The sequence below is a fragment of the Nicotiana attenuata genome, unplaced genomic scaffold (genome assembly GCF_001879085.1).
Source record: "Nicotiana attenuata strain UT unplaced genomic scaffold, NIATTr2, whole genome shotgun sequence".
Classification (NCBI taxonomy): Eukaryota; Viridiplantae; Streptophyta; class Magnoliopsida; order Solanales; family Solanaceae; genus Nicotiana; species Nicotiana attenuata.
Window position 1 is genome coordinate 81,153 of NW_017670534.1, and position 19,828 is coordinate 100,980.

Genomic DNA, 19,828 nt, shown 5'->3' on the forward strand with positions numbered 1-19,828 from the left:
AGCGTTCTGTCGGTTCATCTTTTCAATGTCATTCAATACACTGTCGATTCTTGTTTTCCTAAGAGATAATTATCGCCGTCGATTCGGTTCCCAAAAAATGCATTGATTGCGCCTGCTGATACGTCTTTCAAGGGCATTAATGGGACCGCCAGTTACACTGCCACCCTCTATAAATGGAGGCCTCCTGGGACCATTTCCTCATTCAAGTGTCTTCCAACATCCTTTCACCCCTTTCTTCTCTTCATCCTCATCCATTGTTATCTTCCATGTTTGGGGCCCGCGGCTTTAAGGTTACATGACGACGTTCCCATCAGCCTCGCCACAGCCGTTTTTCAGGGCTTTCCCTTACCGATCGAGATTGCACTGACCTGTCATTATTGTTGTTGTTGTTGTTGATGCTGTCGTCGTTGGCTCGAGGCGATGAGATAGGGGGCCGATTTCTTCCGACTCAGGAAGTTATTCGAACTCTACACCACTACTCAGGAGGGCGTTCGGACTTTACTTTACTGCTCACCTCTCTACTCCAGCCTGGTGTGGCACTTCATCCCCTTTGCTTTCCTCGTCCTTTGAGACGCTGCTGGCGGGGGGGTAGGGGGGGGGGCGAGATCAGGCTTCTGGAGATGTGGTTCCCGAGGGGCTGGAGGTCGAAGATAATGCCGCCGAGAATACACCCCTGAGAACAGATTAGACTCTTGGTTTTCATTGTATGTATTTTCTTTTGCTTTTTTGTTTTGGTGTAAGGACCCCTCGTGGGCTTTGTAATCATGTGTAAAGACCCTCGTGGGCTTTGTAATCGTTGTTTATTAATGGAAAAGATGTTTCTTCAATTTTTCTCTTATTTATATATTTCCCTTTATCTATGCTTGTGAAGAATCTGAGTGTATGACCTTACCGATTGGTGCAAATATCGAGCCCGGGTGCGAGTGTTTCTTCTGACTTTTGATTTATTAACACGGCTCCCCGCAGAACCCTTTGTCGTTCCTTGGATCGAGCCCGGAATGGATTGATAAACTCGGGTCGTCGGGACCCTGACTTCGAGTTGAATAAGAGTAGGGCTTCGAACTCTTAGACCGAGACTTAGCCTTTGGACCCTGCGGTAATCTTCGAGGGGGTATTTGCGCCAATCTCATTCTTGGTGGAGGTCCTCGAGATCGGGTACCTTCTCGGGACTTACAGTGATATTAATGGCTTCTTGGAGCCTGTCTTCTTTTTGTGGAGGTCTTCGAGGTCGGGTACCACCTCGGGACTTGCAATGATGCCAATGGCTTCTTGGAGCCTAACTTCTTTTTGATGGAGGTCCTCGAGGTCGGGTACCACCTCGGGACTTGAAATGATGCCAATAGCTTCTTGGAGCCTAACTTCTTTTTGATGGAGGTCCTCGAGGTCGGGTACCACCTCGGGACTTGCAATGATGCCAATGGCTTCTTGGAGCCTAACTTCTTTTTGGTGGAGGTCCTCGAGGACGGGTACCACCTCGGGACTTGCAATGATACCAATGGCTTCCTGGAGCCTAACTTCTTTTTAATAGAGGTCCTCGAGATCGGGTACCATCTCGGGACTTGCTGACGCGGGGTTTTCGACCTTGAAGCGTCATATGGCGACGTCGAGTGTAGGATACGGTTACGAAATGACCGAGGCGATTCTGCCGGCGTATCTTTCCAAAGAAATAAAAGCTTTAGCCAATATTTCTAGTCGGCCTTTGGGGCAGGCAGGTGGTCGCTGCTTTTTCCATATATAGGGTTGCCTTCCTCCTTCTGATGATTCTGCTATTCTAAGTAGTTGTCCTCCTTCATGGAGCTTTCTTTTCTTGTGTCAAGGCTTTCACCATTTTGATTCTAAGGGTTTTGCTCGGATTTTCTAGTTTTATCACAGTCATGGCTGCCACACCAAGATCCGCTTGGCGAGGAGATGGGAGTTCCGCCCTTGAAGGCTTTTTGAACCAAGACGCTCGGGGTCACCGGGAGTATGTTTTGAGGTTTATTTCCTTAGTAGGAGAGGAGCATCTAGAATCAGTGAGGAGAGATTGTGGATGGGGGGAGAAGGTAGTACTGCGGGTACTTTCCCCGGGAGAGAGCATTATGGATAGTGCTAAGGGGTTTTTGAACGTGTACACGTACCCTTTCTCGCTAGGCCCCCCTGATAGGGTTGTGCTTGATTTCTGTCGGAAATATCGGGTCACCTTGGCACAGATTCACCCGTCCTTTTGGCGGATAGTATTGATGATGAGGTTCTTTGCAGGGAGAGCGGGACTTGAATTCACGCTCAGTCATCTTATCAGGCTGCACCGACCTTTTTACCATCGAGGTCTGCTAACCTTACGATGCCGATCCACCACACCCTTCATTGTTGATGACGAAGAAGACGGAAATCGGGAGTGGATGAGCCGATTCTTTCGAGTATGGGCCGGTAATGTTATTCCCGTGGAGTTTCTGCCATTCCCTGAGGAGTGAAATTTTACACGTAAGTGGTATACTCGTACTTTTGTAGTTTTGCTTATGGCACAGACAGGTTCTGCAAATGTGCCTTCCTTTCCTTTTCTGCAGCAATTTCATGGACGTCGTGCGAGGTCCGTGATGATCTGCCGGATTGGGCTCGGGAGTTGGCGATTCACTCGACTTATGATGAGCGGAAGTGGCGAGCTTTGTCTCAGGGTAGATGGGAAGCAAAACATCATGGTACATGCTGTGCGATTTGTTCCCTCCTTATTCAAATCACTTTCTCTTTCTGCGTACCGACTCTTGTTATTGTAGGCGTTGGGGAGTCTCTTGTTCCCTCTCGAAGAAGGAGAAGGAGAAGGATTACCAGCTTTTGGGCTTAAGAATCATAACAATGAGCAAGAAATGCCTTTGCAGGGCGACGACACTCAGAGCGAGGCGAGCCCGGACTGGGGGCCCGGAGTGAGAGTATTGACTGAGCCTGCTGCGCCCGTGATTTCTGGTTTTGGAAAGGCAGTTTCTCCTCTGCTGCCGTCTTCTTTTTCCGTCGACGGTCCTTTGGGGGATACTCGAGACCCGGGATCGTATGCACCAAGCGACCGTGCCCCGACCGGGGTCGATTCTTTTGGAGCTGAGGGAGCTAGACTAGCAGATGCGCGCTCGACCTTCGAGGAAGCCCAGCGGCTTCACTCTGCGGTGAGTTTTGGCACGGGCCTTTCGAGGTTCGCGCCTTCCCTTCCTTATTGGGTTTTCTTTTGCAGGCTTTTGACAAGCTTAAGTCCGAGTTGTTTCGTTGTGAGGCCAGGCTGTGGAAAGCTCTATATGGGGAGAAATCCCTTAGGCTCCTTTGCAATGAAAGGGAAGTCGAGTTGGCACGCTTACGGTATGAGGCGAGTCGGAGCTTGAATTATGAGTGCTACCTGAAGGAGAAGGTAGTTTTTGTTCCGTGTGAGTGTGTGTTCCTTCTTCTAGCTCCTGAGGCTAATTTTTTATTTATTTCAGTTGCAGAAAAAGACAGAGGAGCTGGAGCGCCTTCCGAACGAAGCTGGCCGAGCCAAGCGCGAGTATGATGAGTTAAAGGCTCAGGCGGAGGTTCAAGCTTCAGCGGGGAAGGGTGCTCTGGCTAAAGCCTCCGCTTTTGAGGTTCAACTTTGCTTAGCTCGTGATAATAGCTCGATTCAAGCAAATGTGATTACGAAGCTCGAGTCTGAGCTTTTGAAGGTAAAGGCCGAGGTTGTGGATGCCCGGGCTGAAGCCGTAATGAGCCGAACTAAGGCTGACAAGTAGGTGGCGGTCTATTTGAAGGACGCTGCCGATGCCCAAGTTGAGCTGAGAAGGAATCTTGACCGCGAGGATAGGAGCAAGGAATATGCTCGGTGTAAGTCTCGAAGGAAAACCCTTGAGGAGATTCGTGCTAGGGGCTTTTGACTTCTCGGAAGAGGTGAAGCGAGCGAGGGTGGACGAACGCGGTGCTCGGTTACTTCTGTCTAACGCCGAGGATAGCGAAGACGAGGCCGACGGGCCATAGTCCTCAAGGGGGACGTAGAATTCACTTTCTGATTCTGTATATAGTACTTTCAAAGTACATTTGTAAATGGAGCTTGTGTTTTTTCGCATATGTGTATAAAAAGAAATCTTGCGGTTTTATTCCTCTTGCATTTCTTTTTGCCTTGGTTTTAGCCAGACGAACTGGTCTTGAGTTGAAAGGAATCCTTAGATTCATAGTATAGCCCTGGGGCTCATTAGACTAGCCCGTAGGCTCTTACGCGCTTCGGTCGGCACGACCTTTTAATATAAGCTGGCGTTTGAGCTCTTATGCTTTTGCCCTTGGGCGTATTTAGTTAACTATTTTGGGTTCAATCTCCGAGTCGGGTATCGACTCGAGCTCATTTGACCCTCAAGTTTTTGAATTTTAAGCTGGTGACAGTGGCTCTTACGCTTTGGGTCGCTACGACCGTTTGTGTGAGCTGGCGACAATGGCTCTTACGCTTAGGGTCGATGTGACCTTTTGTGTGAGCTGGCGACAATGGCTCTTATGCTTAGGGTCGATGTGACCTTTTGTATAGGCTTTATTTTTCCCTCGTTAAGGATTTTTGAGATTGTATTTGCCTGACTCTTCGACGGTTTGATAAAACCTCGATTATGAGTCATTATGTGGCGATGATCGAGCACCTCGGGAGGTTTGGCTCGGCGGCTGAGTAGCTCGAAGCCTATAATTTGGAGCTGACATGGTCGAAACTCTTTTGCCTATGTCGAGGGTAGCCTGTTTAACCGGTTCTTTTTGAAGTAGATTCGAAGTAATTGAAGGCCTCTGATTTTGTAGCGACGATCGGGCGTCCCCGAGTCGCGTTAGTTTGGCTGGTACAGCCTTGTGACCGTAGTCATTTGTGTTTGGCCGGAGCCTTTTAGTCCCGAGTGAAGTAGTTTCGGCGTCTATATCGAGGGTATGCCTTTTAGGGGTCTTACAAGTTCGATATATAGCCTTAACTTTGAGATCGGGCTTATGCCTTTAGTAAGGTCTTACAAGTTTTACATGCCTTTGAGGTCTTAAAGTTTTGGATACTTGGTACAAGTATGGTTCATGCCTTGCTTGAGGTCTTACAGATATTGCCACTTGGTACAAGTGTGGTTCATGCCTTGCTTGAGGTCTTACCCAAGCGGGCAGACTCGGTCTCGTAAGACCTGTATAAGGCCTCGGGTTTTTGGTAAATGGCGATTGGCGACAGTCCCCGAGTTATCGAGGGTTCCTTGGCTCGGGAGCCATTACTTGTGAACATGGTATTGCCTCATTGAGGGCTTACGATTCCGGAGTTTTCGACCCGGAGGCCGTGCGATCTTTGAGATTTAGACGCCAGTCCCCGAGTGTTCGGGGAGCTTTCGTCTTTGGAGCCATTTTTTATAAAAATACCGAGCTTCTTTGAAACGCAAAATGCTCTTGGGAAGCGTTCTTTCATTACTTAGTATAAGCATACATGACTTTTCTGTCAGGGGCTCAGTGATTCTATACGGGCACAGTTTGCTCGACCATTTGGCCCGGTACATTGTTTTCCTATCGAGACCCCATTTGGCGTATCTTGGCTTTTCTGAGTAGGTGGCCTTTCGGGGGAGATGCCCCCCAGTATTCGAGGTCGACTACAAAAGAAGCCTTGAATACTTGTTGAGTCTTCCTTAGGTAGCATTTGGGTATTGCCTCGTTAAAAACCTTGCCGGTAAAACCCTTCTTCGGATTAAAACCGGGGTCGAAGGAAAAGAGTGCAACGCATGATTTTAAAACCTAAGGCCTTCGAGAAGTGCCTCAGCCGTTTTGATCGAATACCTGCACTCAGGTTAGCGTAGAGTGTAATTGAAAGAAAAGGGAGACGGTCATACCTTAGTGTAGAATGTGTCGGCGATGTTTCGAGCCTCGATATGTTTCAGTCGCTTGTGATGAGGATGCGGTACGGTCTTCTGCTTTATTTAGTCGGGCTTAACCGAAGGTGGAGGTACTGGTGTCGTCGCTATGTCATGTACTGCGAACATTTCTCTCACCGCATGCTGTTCCCCGTAGATGGTTTTTATCCCATCCTTTGTCGGGAACTTCATCATTTGGTGAAGGGTTGATGGTACTGCTCTCATGCAGTGTATCCATGGCCTTCCGAGCAAGGCATTGTATCTCATGTCTCCTTCGATGACATGGAATTTGGCATTTTGGGTTGTGCTGGCCACGTTGACTGGGAGGGCGATTTCCCCTTTTGTTGTCTCGCTCGCCATGTTGAATCTGTTGAGGACTCGAGAGGCAGGCACGATTTGGTTGAGCTGCCCAAGCTGCTCTACCACCCTCGGCCTGATAATGTTGGCCGAGCTACTTGGATCCACAAGTACACGTTTAATTTGAAATGTATTTACAAGGAAAGAGATTACTAGCGCGTCATTGTGAGGTTGAGACAAGGTCTCGATGTCCTCGTCGCTGAATGCGAGAGCATCCTCGGGTATGTAACCCCGAGTTTGCTTTTCTCTGGTGATGGATATTTTTGTTCTTCTGATCGTGGGTTCATGTGGTTCATCAATGCCTTCCAAGATCATGTGGATGACATGTTGTGGCTCATTTGTTTCGTTCTTCTTGGTCGCCTCTCTTTCCCGGAACTGGTTTTTGACCCGATCGCTGAGGAATTCTCGGAGGTGACCTTTGCTTAGTAGTCGGGCTACTTCTTCCCGGAGCTGATGGCAATCTTCGGTTCTATGGTCGTGCGTGTTATGAAATTCACACACTAAGTTATGATTTCTTTGCGAAGGATCTGATTGTACAGGCCTGGGCCACCTGGCGTCTCTGATTTTACTGATGGCGAACACGATATCTGATACGTCGACGTTGAAGTTGTATTTCGACAAGTGAGGTGCCTCCGTTGGCCCCGCGTGCCTATCGAATCCGGCTCTGTTGACGAGTCCCTGAGGATTCTGTCCTCGATCCATCCTTCGATCATTGCGGGGTATGTTGTGCCTCGGGGAGATTCTTCTGTCTTTGGTGTATGGCCGGTACCTTTCTTTGGGAATACCGAGCCCGAGGGGGTTCCTAGTTGGTCATCCTCGACCTTGATTTTTGACTGATATCGGTTGTGAACATCCGACCAGGTCACGGCGGGATATTTAACCAGATTCTGTTTCAGCTGCTTCGAAGCCATCGAGCTTCGTTCATTTAGACCTTGAGTGAAGGCCTGCACTGCCCAGTCATCGGAGACTGGTGGTAGTTCCATTCATTCCATTTGAAAGCGAGATACGAACTCTCGCAGCATCTCATTCTCCCTCTGCTTAATCTTGAAGACGTCGGATTTCCTTGTTGCTACTTTGATGGCACCAGCATGTGCCTTAATAAAAGAATCTGCCAACATGGCAAATGAATCTATCGAGTTTGGGGCCAGGTTGTGATACCACATCATTGCCCCTTTAGAAAGCGTTTCTCCGAACTTCTTCAGTAAGACGGACTCGATCCTGTCGTCTTTTAGGTTGTTGCCCTTCACTGCACAAGTGTAAGCGGTAACCTGCTCATTGGGGTCGGAGGTTCCGTTGTACTTCGGAAGGTCTGGCATTCTGAACTTTTTTGGAATGGGTTTCGGGGCCGCTTCCTGTGGGAACGGCTTCTGTACGAACTTCTTTGAATCCACACCTTTCAAGATCGAGGGTGCGCCCGGAATTTGGTCGACCCTGGAGTTGTAGGTCTCGACCTTCTTGTCATTGGCTTCTATCTTCTTCTCGCCCGATTCAATCCTCCTCGTGAGATCCTCGAGCATCTTTATGATGGCGGGGTCGGCTGTCGACCTGTTGTTGCTTGATCTCTCTGGTACTTGCTCGGCCGAAGGAGTCGTCCCAGGTGCTACCGTGCTAGGAGTTTTCTGGTGACTTTGCAGCTGGGCAATAGCTAACTGTTGTGCCTGCAACATTTCAAAAATAACGTGGAGGCTAACCTCCCGTTCTTCCCTAGTTGAGGTTTTCTGAGCTTCTTGTTGCTCTACTTGATGTATGCTCCTATTATTATGGGAGCTTATATCGACGTGTTGGGCCTCGCGCGAGACCGCATCCACGGGAATTGGTTCTGGCACGTTCCCAGGGTTTTGCGGTGGTACACCAACACCTGGAACATTCACACCATTCTCTCCGTGGTCCTCAAGATTGTTGTTTTCACCTCCATTTACTGAGTTAGACATTTCGACCTGAAATCGAAGATTTTGGACAAGAAAAAGCGTGAAAGATAACTTGCGTTATGTAGTAAAACCAGCAAGAAAATAATCACTATTATTTTTAGCCCCACAGTGGGCGCCAAACTGTTTACCGTGAAAATGGTAATAACAATTAAATTTGATTGTGAGGTTCTAAAAATACGTGATCTATTTTTATGCTAGTTGTAAAACGATAGGTGCTAAATAAAGGTTAGAAATCAGGATTACAGCTTAGAAATGGCAAGATAATCGAACCAAACGGTGGCAGATCGGAGGCCTCGAGCTGTCGATTACAGGACCTCGGGGTCAAGCTGGGTGGTTGAGTCAGGGTAATCGAGGGGGAAATAACAGTTATAATAGCTATGATGATGGCTCTTTTATGATCAATGATAGGCAATAAATGAAGAACAATAAATAGAACACAATGAATGTAAGCAATAAATGAAGTAATGAACTCAAGAAAATATTAGAGAGCAGAGAGAATGTTCGTGCGTTTCTTAGTATTGAGCAACAGATGTGTACAAATGACAAGGATTCCCCTTTATATATGAGGGGGAACATAGTACAAAAGCATTAATTACACAGATATGGGGCATGTATAGCTACTCAATGCCCTGATACGGGTCAAAGCTAGCCCTCTAGGTTTTATCAGTCCTAGTCGCGCGCCTAGGGAACTTCCCACTGTTCTACCGTAACCATTGACTTGTTCTGCCTCGAGGTTGGACACCGATGTCCCCTCGGGATAAATCTTGGACCTTCTGATTTTACGGTATACAAGATCAAAAAGGACTTTTCACAGGTCGTAGTGTAGGCTTCGGGACAGGTTGGACGAATATTTGGGAATATAGTGGATGTACCCTCCTTGAACTCTATATACACTTTGCTTCTTTACAACATAGCCCTTATTGACCTCTAGTTACCGACATAAAACCACCTCAACGTATTTCTTCAGTTTTCACAAGACTCCACACACACATATTTGCTTCTCTTTTTTATTTTTTTTTATTTTTTTTTTATTCATAAGTTTTTCTTTTGTTTTTCTTTTGGAGCTTGAATATCTTTATATACACAACTTTGAGATATTTGTTTCTAAACTCAATGTATAACCTTACCAATTTCCAATTAACACCGACACCCCCAACTTATGCTTTTAGCCTCATTCTTAATCGTTGAAGGAGGGACGGGTTCAAAAGAGGGAAATATTTTAAAAAGGGGTAAAGGTTTGTAATGTAGTAGCCAAATGAAAGGTTGAAGGCTCAACGGGGGTAACTAGGATAACAGATGTACCAGGGAGGTGAATTTGGTCAAAAATTAGTTAGCAATCACAAAGAGAGCCTAGATCATTTCAAACCCAATCATCGACCTGAGAGTTTGCATTGAGAAACCAACTGGGCAAGTTCTGGACATTACAAGTTAAGCACATGCATTATTTATACAAATTCTCACCCACTCTAAACGCATGAACTGTTTGACTCGGCATAACTTCGACCCTCAAGTGGAACGACCCGGCCGGTTGTTTTGAGAGTTAGAGCCCTGATCCTCTATAACTGCTTTCCCCGTATCTATTTCTGCTATTTTGACTTGCTGGGATGATTTATTTTGAGTTTCGGAGTGTTTTGGGACACTTAGTCCCTAAATGGGAGCCTAAGTCTTAAGATTTGGACAGTAGTCGGAACTGTAAGAAGACGATTCCAGAATGGAGTTCCATCGATTCCATTAGCTTCGTTGGATGATTTTTGTCTTAGGGGTGTGTCTGAATTGCATTTTGGATGTCCGTAGCTCATTTAGGCTTGAAATGGCGAAAGTTGAATTTTGGAGTTTGGACCGGTAGTGAAAAATTTGATATCGGGGTCGGAATCCGATTCCCGAAGTTGGAGTAGGTCCGTAGTGTTGAATATGACTTGTGTGCAAAATTTGAGGTCAATCGTACGTGGTTTGGTTGATTTCGGCATCAGTTGTTGAATTTGGAATATTTCAAGTTCATTAAGTTTGGATGGGAGGGTGATTTGTGTTTTTAGCGTTGTTTGATGTGATTTGAGGGCCCGACTAAGTTCGTATGGTATTTTAGGATTGGTTGGTATGTTTGGATGAGGTTCCGGGGGCCTCAGGTGAGTCTCGGGTGTTTAACGGATCAAATATTGAGTTGAGTTGTTTCTAAAGGGATCAGTCATCTGGTGTTTCCGCACATGCAGTGGAAGCTCCGCAGGTGCGGCCTCGTAGAAACAAGGATGAGACCCTAGTCTGGGTAGCCAGTGGTCACAGGTGCAGTGAAGGTACCGCAGAAGCCGACTCGCTCCTGCGGATAGGGAATCGCAGAAGCAGTGTCAGGTCGCAGAAGCGAACATCTGAGCGCAGAAGCGCAACCGTAGATGCGGATATTTGTGCGCAGGTACGGAGCCTGGGAAGTTAATGAAATTCCGCAGTGCAGAATTATAGCCGTAGGAGCGGTACCGCAGGTGCGGTAATGGGATCGCAGAAGCGATTTAGCTGGGCAGAAAAGAGAGGAAATCGAGGGTTTGATTCATTCTCCATTTTTGGACCTAGATAGCTCGGATTTTGGTGAAATTTCGAGGGATTTTCAGAGGAAGCTTGTGGGTAACAATTCCTTACTCGATTTTGGTTGCATTTCATTAATCTATTGTTGTTTTCTTCATTTAGTCAAGGGATTTGAGTGAGAAAGTTGGAAAAATGGGGGGAAAGTTCCCCAATCAAATTTTTGAGTTTTGGGGATTTTGACATCGGATTTGGATAATTTTGGTACGAGTGAACTCGTGAGTGAATGGGTGATCATAATTTTTGACTTTTACCCGATCCCGAAACGTGGGCCCGGGGAGGCTTTTGAGCAATTTTTCCAATTTCTTGCTTTAACTTTGTTTCTGTTTGTTGGATTAGCTTCTTGTAGTTGTATTTATGTTATGTAAATGGTTTTGGCTAGATTTGGGCCGTTCGGAGTCTGATATCCGTGGAAAGAGCATTGTTTCGGATTGGTTGAGCTTGGTTCGAGGTAAGTGGCTTGCCTAACCTTGTGTGGGGGAACTCCCCTTAGGATTTTGGTACTGTTTGAGCGCCGTGTACGTAAGGTGACGAGTACGTACACGGGCTATTTGTTGTAAAACTCCGTTTTCCACTAAGTCTTAACCTGTTTTCCTTGTTGAAACTACACTAGTATATGTAATTACCTTGTTTAGATTCGAAAAGCTTGCCTACGTGTTTTAACTGTTTATTTGAACTCTGTGCAGCATGTTTAGTGAAAATTACCTATTTTCTTCAATATGAACTTAGTCTAAACTGTAGATTCCTTGTTGAAACTGTTGTTTATATTGATTGTGCTGCATATTTACTTTGGGACTACGGAACGGTATTATGGAAGAATCCCCCATGTACTGCATATTTACTATGGGACTACGGAACGGAGTATTCCAGGAGATCCCCCAGCACTGCATATTTACTTTGGGACGGTATCCCGGGAGTTCCCCTTGTTGCTATTACTGTGTTCTGAGCTGTTGGCTTCCATTGAGTTCTATTCCTGTTAGGTCTCCGTATTATTTTACTGTAATATTCTTTCTGTCTTATTTCGTTATATTTTCACCAGTAGGGCCTTGACCTGATCTCGTCACTACTCGACCGAGGTTAGGCTTGGCACTTACTGGGTACCGTTGTGGTGTACTCATGCCCTTTCCTGCACATGTTTTTCGTGTGCAAATCCATGTACCGCATATCAGTCGCATTACCAATGAGGCGAGCCAATTGTAGAGACTTCAAGGTATATCTGTCGCGTCCGCAGACCTCAAAGTCCCTATCTATTCCACCCCACTGTCAAACACTTCTTGTATTTTTCTTCTTTTATTAGACACTGGAGTATGGGAGTACTGTTTCTTTATTTAGCTTGTGACTTATGACCTTCCGAGTTTTGGGAGAGTTTAAGTACTTTTTGAAAGTGAATATTGGAAATGCCGAGCGGCATCTCATGTCCTTGTTTAAATTTACCCGTTAGTTGGTAGTTTTTATGTTTTTTGTTCCTTTTTCCGAAATGTTAGGCTTACCTAGTCGTAGAGATTAGGTGTCGTCACGACGGTTCACGGAGGGAGAACTTGGGTTGTGACAACAAGGCAACTCAAAGCTTTATCACATGATTTTTGAAATTCTAGTTAAGCACAAAGTCAAAGAGCGAGCCTCGATTTCACAAGAATGACTAACCAATTTATTTAAAACATTTGAAGTGTGCAATATATTCAACAAAAACTTATAACATGCTTGAAACTAGAACAAAAACACCAACCAAGTCAAAACGTTTTGTGATACAGCCATGGTTCTACTATTACACCCTTGGAAAAGAACCCGGCGAAGAAAAACCAAGGGGAATTCATTGCTATATACACCACTACAACACTACACTATTAAGGTAAAGAGTTTATATACAAGTTTCAAAATTTGACTACCCCACCCCCAACCAAAGAGCATGCATTGTCCCCAATGCATTTAGAAAGTAAGAGCAAAGTTTAGGGGCTTCCTGGGGCACACTAGGCGCTTGTGGTGCTGGGAGCTGACACTGTGGAGACATTGGATGGATCCTCGGACTGGTCAGTAGATGGAGTATCCGAGGTGGTCGTGGGGCCGGAAGCTGACACCGTGGAGGCAGTGGGTGAAACCTCTGACTTTGTAATGGTGCATGAGACCAAAATAGGAAGCTTCGCCCGTTGCGAAGCTGGGACCTGGACCTGGACCTGTGAGCTACTAGCCTCACCCACTGATGGCTGTGTAGTCGTTAGGGCTACTTATCGGGCAGATTGGGCGGTTATTTACTCTTAACGGTTTGGCTTATCGGTTATCGGCTTTTAAATATATTAATCCGCTAGCCACCCGATAAGATATCGGGCGGATTGGTATCGGTTTAGCTCTCATCGAGCGGTTATCGGGCGATTGATCAGCCTAATTCAATCAAAATAAATAAAATTTAGTCTCTGTATGTTTAAATAGGTGGTCGACGTACTAAGAAGGACGAAGCAGAAGAGACACCGTGATGGGTAAATCATCTGTCTAGAATCTTATTTATGTTTATGCACATTGGCCTTAGTCCATGTGAAAGACTTCCAATTGGCCGTTGTTAAAATAAATGTTCGTCATGCTTAGAATTCTAGGATGCCTTAAAACCCAGGCAAAGTTGATGAAGCAGTGGTGTAACTGGTGTTGTTATCTTGTTTCAGACAGCAAATTCTGTCTTTTGTCACAGTTAGATGACTCCTTTTATTTGGCTTTCTTTTATNATGCTAGTAGACATAAACAGTCATGGATAATTAATTAATGAGACTCCTTCCGAATGAGCTAAGTAGAATCTTATTTATTCTCTTTCGTTTTCTTAATTTTATTTAATATATATATGGATAAAAATAATTAGATATATATATATATATATATATATATATATATTCTTAACGGGTTAACGGATTATCCGTTAAGAAAATTGGATAATCCGCCCTCAAACCGATAAGCCGTTAATAAAAAAAATTCAATCCGTTCCCCGTCCGTTAAACCGTTAACCCGATACCAATAAGCCATTAAGCTTCGAGTTCGGTTCGGTTTTCGATTTCGGTTTGGTTTTGAACACCCCTAGTAGTCGTGGTAGTGGATTTGGCGACCATATCTGCAAGTGAATGTGCAATTGCTGTATGCACATCTACTTCATCCTCATATGGTATATCTGTAGAAACAACAATTTGTTTTCCTCTGTTGTCCCGCTGATCCTTATCCTCCTCAAGTAACCCCTCTTCGTCAGTTTCCTCCTCAGACCCTTCTGATTCCTCTTCTGAATGATCGTTGATGTGCACAACGGAGCCTAGAGCTTGTGAAGCTGCAGTACCCAGCTGCAATGAGGTTTGTGACATCAAGGTTAAGGCCTCGAAAGTAGGAGGTACTAGTGCCTTGCTCCTCTCCCTTGGAAGAAAAGGAGTCAAATCAAATTCCAAGTTCTGCATCTTATGCAGCTCTGACTTTAGCTCAGCTACCTCCTTTTTGAGTTGAGGAATATCCCCAACTTCGCCTCGATCAACCCTCTCAAGGCAGACATCAAAGTGCTTGAGTCGATCCTCATAAGATAGATGCTATTTTTGAAGAGGAGTGACTGAGGTTTGGATTGGGGCCAGTGCTTGTCGGATGAGAGATGGAAGTTCTTTAGTCAATTTGTCTACTTTGGCATTTGCATGTTGTGCTAATAGATCGAGCTTTGAGAGTGCAGGCAATGAGGCAGGTCGTGGTGTAGTGGCTGGTCTAGGAGTGCATGTGGAAGTGGCCGGTGCGGAAGGACTGCCAGGCACTGATGAGGCAGCAGGTGCTGCTGAGGCTGGAGGAGGAGTGAGTGAAGGCTCTAGTGGATCTTCGACCATTGTATCCGCAACATCATTAATCCGAGTGATGTCAATGTCCTGAACGCATTTTTCTAGGAGGTCATGTTTAGGGATAGGAGGAACCTCCCCAGCTTTACACAGAGCATAGATTAAGCATGGAAAGGGGAGAGATGTCTCTTTCTCATTTGCCCGGATTCCAATCTCACGGAATATAAGTTCTCCCACATCCACCTTGATACCTGACATGATGCAAGCAATGAGGATCGCCTTCTCGATCTTTATGTCGGTTTCATTTCTCGAGGGAATTACCTGGGAAGAGACAATACTGAGCCAATACCAGCCTTCTTGGGTGAGATCCCTTTTGTGAATCTTTTGCCGCGGAGCGATCTAGGGTGGGGTTCCCTTGTCTATAACAGAGGCTACCCAAGCGCGCTCGGGTTCCTTATTTTTAAGATTTTCGTCAAATTCTACTGTGCCTGGCTCCCATTCCTCGAAATATACATCATTGATTGATTTGGCATCACAGAGTACTCCTCGGACTAAATAGATTCCAAGAATCTACGGTTTCTTTTCTGTTCTGAGTTCCTGGATGCAGCATAGAATTCCTGTACGAGTGTCTCGTTGTACTCCCCCCAGAATCTGAGTGAAGGACTCTCATCCCCTCTTTTTGATGTTTTCTAGCACATAGGGATAGTACCGTTCAAACCTAGCTGCTTTTCTTCAAGGATTTTCCTTTTTGTCAGGCCATCCCTGTACAGAGTCCAAGAGCCCGAAATCTCAAACCTGAGAATTTCACCACTTTTTCATCGTGCTTCGGCTTGGAGGTCAACTGGTGGTACAGGGTCAATCTTTGCCTCCTCCTCTTCAGATTGGGAGGAATGCTCAGATACACTTCTAGCTATGTCAGGCCGTGTGCATTTGGATTGCTAGGATTGAGGGCTCAGAGCAGCAGCTCGTTTCTTTCCTCGAGCGGAAGGTGGTCGCGATGCTACGGATTTCTTTGGTGCCATTCCCATCAATTAATCAACAAGTGAGTATGTGATATAGCATGGACAACATGTTAAGAAAGAAAGAACAATGAAGAACAAAGTTGGTTCTGCGATAAGTTCTGCAATAGCATAAAAGTCTGCAAGCCGCAGAACCCATTGCATTATTCAACACTCAGAAGCAAAACAAGTTTTGCGGTCAGCTGAAGTGGCACACAAACTAACTTATGCGACCGCAGATTGGTCGCATTTTGCTCCTCAAATAGAGCATTTTATCTGCCTCTGTCTTCGACCATTGTGCGGTCTGCATAACGTTTCTGCGGTCGCAAATCCAACCGCACATGGACTTTGAGACAACTACCTATGACACAACATGCGATGACTTTGCGGCCCGCGAACCAGTTATGCGGACCGCAAAGATCATCGTCCTTAGTCAAAATAAAGTCTTTACACTCAGTTATTGCACACCCAGCAGGATGAAATCTAAACCAAATGCTACAACTTTCCCACCCCTTGTCATTTATCCTGCTCTCCAATTCAAATCCCCACATAGAAATTTACCCGCAGTAGTCCCTAACCTAGGTTTTTAGTAGAAATCCCCTAACCTAGGTTTTCAATGGAATCACTCTCGATTGATTACCCACAGTAAGGAGTTTGGAAGGAAAAAAAATAGCAATGGAAGCACATGGAAATTTTCAATTGATTAAGAAAGAAAGAGGGGGAAATTGAACATACCAGATATCAAGAGAAACGATCTTGGTCTGAAACACGAGCAAGGTAAGCCCCTTCCTATTCAATTCCTTATTGAATTTTCTTATTTTGTTGTTTTAATGTTTTGATCATTTTTTTTCTTATGTGTTGTACGGTGTGCCTGTGTATGAGAATGATGAAAATGATTTAGGGAGTTAGGGTTAAATACCTTAGAGGTTCGCGGTGAGGCTTTGTATCGCATTACACATTATGCGACCGCATATGTGTTATGCGATGGGTTAGTGACCAAATGATGCAAACTGAATGGGCAATAGGTTCTGCGGTCGCATAATCGTTGTGCGAGCCGCAGAAAGCACATTGTCACCGCATTTTTGAAGGCCCAGATTGCCATTTTTTGTGCTTGTGTCTGCGACCATTATGCGGTCCGCAGACCCATTATGCGGCCGCATATGTTGCCGCAGACCACAAGTCTTGCTTTCCTTCACTTTCCTCTGCCTTTGCATCATGTTTCATTGTATTTTGGCTCACCTGCAATCTAAAACACACGTCAAACTGCTCAACACCTAGATTACACTTGCCGAAATTAAAATCTAACCAAAAAGTGTTACCACGCATGGGTTGCCTCTCTAGAAGCGCTTGATTTAACGTCACGGCACGACGATGTTGCCCTCATTTTGGCTAATCATTGGTGGGAGTTAGTGTAGGATCATCTTTGAGTGCGAATTGTTCTACCAAATGCCTTTCTCCACTGGTTCTGAGGTAATGCTTGACCCTTTGGCCATTTACTTTGAAAGTTCGAGTCCCCTCCTCGGATTCCAATTCAATAGCACCATAGGCAGACACATTCACAACTTTAAACGGGCCGGACTATTTGGATTTGAGTTTGCTCGGTAAGAGCTTCAATCTTGAGTTAAAGAGTAAGACCAAGTCACCGGATTTGAATTCCCGCTTCAAAATCTTCTTGTCATGAACAAACTTCATCCTTTCCTTGTACACGGCTGCATTCTCATAGGCATGAAAATAGAATTCTTCCATCTCGTTGAGTTGAGTCATCCTTAGATTAGCAGCTTCGGCCCAGCCAAGATTTAACTTTTTCAATGCCCATACAGCTTTGTGTTGACATGTGATTTTTGACCCTCCTCGAAATTTTACCCATTTTAGCATGTAAATATTTAGTTTAGGCCTAATATCGCCATTTCAACTAATTTTTACTATTTTACTTTATTTTATTACAAGAAAATAAAAAATTATAAAAATTAGGTTTATTAATATTTTATAGTCATTTTTAATCTTAAAAAAAAATTACCAAAATAGTAGCCTATCTTTATTTTATAATCTTGAAAACACAAAAAAAATAGTTTTATGTTTTATAGTTNAATACCGTGGAGCTTTTTCTTTCCAAAATCCCGACCAAAAACCGAGGATCTCCCTACACATTCCTGATTTGATTGCTTAGATATGTGTCACAACTAACTTACGAAATTTTCCTAGTGAAAACTGGGGCAGAAAATTTCGTTCGTTTGTTTGTTTTGGTATCCTAAGCAGGTCAACCTCCAGACACAAGGTGTGAGATGACCAATGGAATAAATCTCAATCCAGAATCAAGAAAAGAAGAAAAGAACAAAAAAGATGAACTCAAATGTGAAGCAAGCAAAGGCGCAGATTGCTCAAGATATGATTGAAGTCACAAGCTTCGCATGCCCAGCCTTGATCCAAAGCTGAAGAAAGAACCAACACCTACAGCTAACGAGCATCAAGATTCAGATCGGAGTCCGCATGAAGAACCAACCAAGACTCAAGATAAAGCTTCAGAAGACTCACAGATAGGAATCTTGTAACTTGTAGCTGATAGGCTTAGTTAGTCTTTTTCATTTTTGATTTTGATGTAATAACGGGACCGCGACCTGGAACCTCGACGGCACCTCGCTCGGCTTTCAACCTCGGTACTCCATCATCTCATTCATTTCTGAACTACACGTGGCCTGATTCCTTTATAGCCAAGGATATGTAGGCAGCTCAGATACCAGGGCTCGGTCACATTCTCCCTCCTCTTAGTTTTTGCTCTCCTTAAATAAGGGTCGGGTCAAAAAACCTGTCTAGTCATTCTTTGTCTGAAAACTCTTCGCGTTTTCAGTCAAAGAGGGGCAGCTGTTGACATGTGATTTTTGACCCTCCCCGAAATTTTACCCATTTTAGCATGTAAATATTTAGTTTAGGCCTAATATCGCCATTTCAACTAATTTTTACTATTTTACTTTATTTTATTACAAGAAAATGAAAAATTACAAAAAATAGGTTTATTAATATTTTATAGTCATTTTTAATCTTTAAAAAAAAATTATTACCAAAATAGTACCCTATCTTTATTTTTATAATCTTGAAAACACAAAAAAAAATTAGTTTTATATTTTATAGTTTAGTTCAATTAATTAAAATTAGTCTTATATTTTTATATTATAATTGTGCATAATTTTAGAAGAAAGAATTAGTTTTAGGTTGGTTTATCCCGTTTTTATAAATCTTATAGTTCATTTTTTAGTCTTTGGCCCAAAATACTTAGCCCATAGTTCCTAGGCCCATACCCCTAACATAATCCCTACCCTATATAATACTACCTATACCCCAAACACAAGAGACCTAAAAACATTCTAAAAAAACCAATCAGCCGCAGCAAAGAGGAGCGCCGCAGCCATAGAGCTCCCCACCCCCATCAGTTCATCTCTTTCCTCATAAACAAAACCAGAACACAAAATTCCATCTCCCTAAAATAATGCTGGGAGCTAATTGAAAAGAAAAGCAGGGCAGCCGCAAAAGGAAACAGTACCCCCGCCCCCCTGAGCTCGACTTCTTCGCGAACCCCACCCCAAACGACCACTGCTTCGTCTTCTTCGTCCTCGCTGCTGGAAACGGATACACACATGCACATACACCCAAAGAAGCCATGGAATACGATGGAGCTTTGATTGAGGTTTGATACGCCGTTGATTCGAGGGCTGTCGTTCATGTTGGAAGTTCGCGGTTTCTGCTGGTTTTTTCTTAGCGCTGATTTCGCTCAGATTTGGAGTCGAAACTCGCCTCTGTTTTAGCGTTCAAGTTTCTTTGCATTCCAGGTATGAGTACCAGTCCAAAAAAAGGTGCTGTAATTTACCCCTTTATCGATGAATATAAGGGTATTTTATCTGATATTTGAGCTTTCTTCTTCAGGCGTTGTATTTTGCAATTGCTCCTTCTCATATCATTTTCGTAATCGCTCCCTCTCATGTTTCGACTGTTCTTAGAGTATATATTCAATTTTGATAATTGTTCTGTTTTCAAGCTAAGCTTTGTCGTACTGGATTACTTATTTTCAGTATTTAATGGGTTAGTTGTATTTTCTTGGTAGGTTTGTGTTCAAATATATTCTTGTTCTTAATGTGGATAGGTTTATTTGTATAAGTGCTACCAATTCCAGTTTAGACAGAATGTTTTTTTTTTTCTTATTATGTTTCGAAGCTTATGCTTATAATTGGTGTTAACAGAGTGAGTTTACGTTTACTACAAATCTGTTTGCAATTGATCAATTCCAACTTTTCTTAAATTCTTGCAATACAGATCTTTATGGTTCCTGAGTCTTAAATGCTTGAACAATTACATACGATTAAGAGTGTAAAATTAATATGATTATA

General features: G+C 44.2%; 1 long non-coding RNA gene across 1 annotated transcript; it reads left to right on the top strand.

The window, feature by feature from the left end:
• The first annotated feature begins 18,803 nt into the window (after positions 1-18,803).
• Positions 18,804-19,575, top strand: LOC109240647. Its single transcript, XR_002070112.1, has 2 exons — positions 18,804-19,273; positions 19,368-19,575. It is a non-coding gene; the product is annotated as an uncharacterized LOC109240647 (long non-coding RNA).
• Positions 19,576-19,828: the final 253 nt, after the last annotated feature.